The sequence below is a fragment of the Eptatretus burgeri genome, chromosome 14 (genome assembly GCF_056783735.1).
Source record: "Eptatretus burgeri isolate ZD-2024b chromosome 14, Ebu_testis_v1, whole genome shotgun sequence".
Classification (NCBI taxonomy): domain Eukaryota; kingdom Metazoa; phylum Chordata; class Myxini; order Myxiniformes; family Myxinidae; genus Eptatretus; species Eptatretus burgeri.
Genome location: NC_140974.1, coordinates 63,420,964 through 63,425,221, shown reverse-complemented (window position 1 = coordinate 63,425,221; position 4,258 = coordinate 63,420,964).

The window sequence follows — 4,258 nt, the reverse complement described above, 5'->3', positions numbered from 1 at the left end:
GTCCAACGTATCCGTCGTGACGTAAGTGCGCCGCCCGCACGTCAAACGTATCGGTCGTGACGTACGGCAAGACGCCTTTCCTGCGTGACTTCGGTGTGACGTAACGGCGACGGCGTTTTGTGAGACGCAAGTAAGAGACGATTTGACGTGGTCGGATTGATATTTCCGGATATAAATACATCGGTCCAAGCTCATTGTGATACATCGTGACTGGAAATATATTTCATTTTAAAAGATACAAAATCAAGTAACGGTACATTATCAATGGTGAAGAATCGCTTAAAAAAATTAAATAAATATCGCATCCAGATCCGGATCTTCACCAGAATCGAATCGATTCTTCCTCGTCACACACCCAACCTGTCCACCAAGTTTCATCTGGATCCGTCCACACCTTTTTGAGATATCCTGTACACACACACACACACACACACACACAAACACACAGACACACACACACACACACACACACACACACACACACACACACACACACACACACACACACACACACACACACACACACACACACACACACACACACACACACACACACACACACACAAACACACAGACAGACAGAGAGGGGGTGAAAACATCACCTCCTTCACCTTCGGTGGTGGAGGAACTACGAGCACCCTTGCAAGAAGGAACTTTTGATGCAGGAGGAGACCATTAATCCCATCAAAGCCTGCACTATTGTCACCAACCTATGGTTGTTTGTCCGTGCCCTATCGTTGTCGCACATCGTTGTTTTTGTGGTTCTTGTTGGGGGTCGATTTTTCAAATGTGCACCCACCCATTGGTCGACAGCTGCTGGACCCCACCCACATTTGTCACTTGACTCTACCCACCGTGGCATTCAACTTTCTGTGACTCCTGTGAGGGATAACAGGCGATGTGTGGGGGTTGTGTGGGGTTGTGGGGGTGAGGGGTTGTAGGGGGTGTGGGAGTTCGGAGTTGGGGGTGTGGGGTGTGGTAGTAGTTGGTACTAGTGCGTGCCCATACGTGCAAAAAAAAAAAAAAAAAAAAAAGAATTGCGACGTCATAGCACTGTATCCTGTCATTGGTTTGGTAAATAAATGGCCATAACTTGGGAAGCACTTGTCCGATTAATATCAAACCTTGAAAAGGCACATACTCAGGTCCCCAGCAATATACCTCGCAAGTTTCAATCGTGCAAAAGAAATAATAATAATAAATAAATAAACAAACATTAATTGTGATGTCATTCGTGATGTCATAGCACCGTGTTTTGTCATTGGTCGACAGATAAATGGCCGTAACTTGGGAACCGCTCGTCCGATTAATATCAAACCTTGAAAAGGCACATCCGGGGGGCCCCGGCAATATTCCTGGCAAGTTTCAATCATATCGGACCGTCAATCGTGCAAAAAAAATAATAATAATAAATAAATAAACAAACATTAATTGTGACGTCATTCGTGATGTCATAGCACCGTGTCTTGTCATTGGTCGGCAGATAAATGGCTGTAACTTGCGAACCGCTCGTCCGATCGATATCAAACCTCGAAAAGGCACATCTGCAGGTCCCCGGCAATATTCCTGGCAAATTTCAATAAGATCGGCCCGGCGGTTGTCGAGAAACGGCGGTCGCAAACAGACAACAGCGGTCGCAGACAGACATACCCTAACAGTGTGGAAGGAGGGGTACGATGAGCGCCAGCTCTGCCAACATGATATACCCCGATTGGCTCTTTCCCAGACCAAACGTATGCCCCCGATTGGTGCCTTCCCGTACTGAACACGCCGTCTTGGACAGTCAATTTTTGTCTGAAATCCAACGTACTTCCCTTACTGAACACGCCGTCTTAGACTGTCAATTTTTGCCTGAAATCCAACGTACATATTAAAAACACCCGGAAATAAGTTGCAATAGGCCTACATCCAGATAACATCAAAGGCGATAATCTGAAAGTAGGGGGAACCAGGGAACGGGTATGAGGTCATCCCTTCATTGCCCGGATTCTCTTCTTTTCTTTGTTCTTCGAAAGCGCGGTGTCCGACAATAGATTCTGTACCTTGAATGCGTGCGTGTGAACTGTTCAAATTAAAGAGGTGTGCGATTGTTGGATGCACCAAAACAACTGCCATTCATTACATTAATTGTCAATATCAACCGCCATCGTTACCTGTGTTGTGTCTTGAGTGTGTGATCTTCAAATTAAAGCGTCCAAGCGGTGTTCGATCGTCGGATGTGCGCCAAAAAGAGCCGTTCATTGAAATTTGCATTCTGATTCTCGGTCACCCTCCACTGCTCCTGTTCAGTCGAGGGCTCGGCCCATATCATATGTATTATGTCATGTCAAAACCAAACAACCGTGAGGATCGAGCATTATGGTGCCATGCGCATTTTGCATGGATCGAACCAAGCATCTTCATCTTCAAAGTAGGCCTACTTTCCTTGCTTTGAAAAATACAGTACAGTACAACTCGACTCGACTGGAGTGGACCAGCATTTTCGGTTCATTGACTAGAACTACGCGAAGGCATAATTTACCAATATTGCCAAACCCATGCCATATAACAGTATGCATTGACATTTAATAATTTCCCTTATTTTTCAGCTCCATAACATAAACAGTACCCTCTTCTACACTTCATTCATTCATACCTAAGTTCAAGGTAAGGTTCCATCCACTCCAGCCAAACGATACACAGAGCAAGAGTTCACTTTCACCTGCTTATTCTATTCCAAGAATCTCTAAAGCATGACGAAGCACTGAAATAAACACTACATCGTACATTATACTGCCAGCCTGAACACAGTGACAAGACCACACATTTGGGAAATTTTACCCCTTATCCCAGACACCACAAACTGAAACTCAATGAAACACCTGCTTTGCCTATAATAACTAAACATTTCTACCAAAGACAGTTAATTGGAGAGTTTAATACCTTGGCTACTACAATTTCTACCCCATTTAAAAAAAAAAATGTAATGTACATATAATTCACTTTTCAAATGCCATCTCAGAATAATATACCTCCTCATTGCCAAGCCAATCGGCAAATACAATTTCTACCCCTTTTTTATATACAAATTGATGATGTGTGCCACACGAATGAATTTGCTGTGGTGGGTCACACATTCTTACCAGCAGACTTCTTTCCCCATCACAAATCAAATTACCGGACTGAATTCTGCTGGTACCAAATGGTCGACCAACACAATACCCACCCATCTCTTGACATTGTCCATTCCTCCCCCTACAGCATTGATGCGCCATGCCTAGACGTCGAAGGACCATCACAGGGGCAAGGACCCCTTCACAACAAGGAGCCAATCCACAAAGGATACATGATCAACAACACCAATAAACGGAGGAAGAGCGGGGAAGCAGGTTGGCAGCCCGTGCAACATACATGACCCGCTATCGTCTGTCGCAGAATGCTGATAATGATACATCAGGACAAATCCCCCAGCAAAATGTTCAACCAAATTCCAGCACAGGACATGCTGCAGCACACATGGTGCAGTTCCTTGCCCGACGATTCCCACTGCAGGTCGATCCATTCTCCATTGGAACACTGACAACGAAATGTTCATTCTGTAATGCACTTCTGTTTCAAAAGGAAAACCACAATTGTTGCCACAAAGGCAAAGTTAAATTGCCACCATTGGCACCATACCCAACTGAACCAAAGACCTTTTCACAACAGATACACCACAAGCTCAAAACTTTAGAGCCAACATCCACAGCTATAATAGTTCCATGGCATTCGCATCATTTGGCGCCAACATTGTGTCCCCACCAGGCCATGGCCCATATACATTCAGACTTCATAGCCAAGTGTACCACGGGTCTGGCTCACTTCACCCTCCTCAAGGCACCACACCATGCTATAGCCAACTGTACATTTTAGAAGCAAGCCAAGCTCCACAGGCCAGGATGCAACAACCTGCCAATCAACAATGTCCTCCAGATGTCATGTCACTCCTTCAAAATGTCCTACAACGAACCAACCCGTATGCAGCAGCCTACAAACAATGCAACAAGTCAAAGCTGAACAACGCCGCATAGCTGATCAGAATGGAACACCACAACCTGTTGTAACAATGCACATCTTGAGAGGTTGTGACCAGCGGTGATATAATGATCCAAGGCAAGATGAGATAGCAGTTGTCTTTTCATCACCAGATGGCGCCCCTCCACATCACAGAGATATTGTTGTGCATCTTAAAGGTCAACCACCCCAGCATATTTGTTACCTGTCGTCGAACATTGACCCC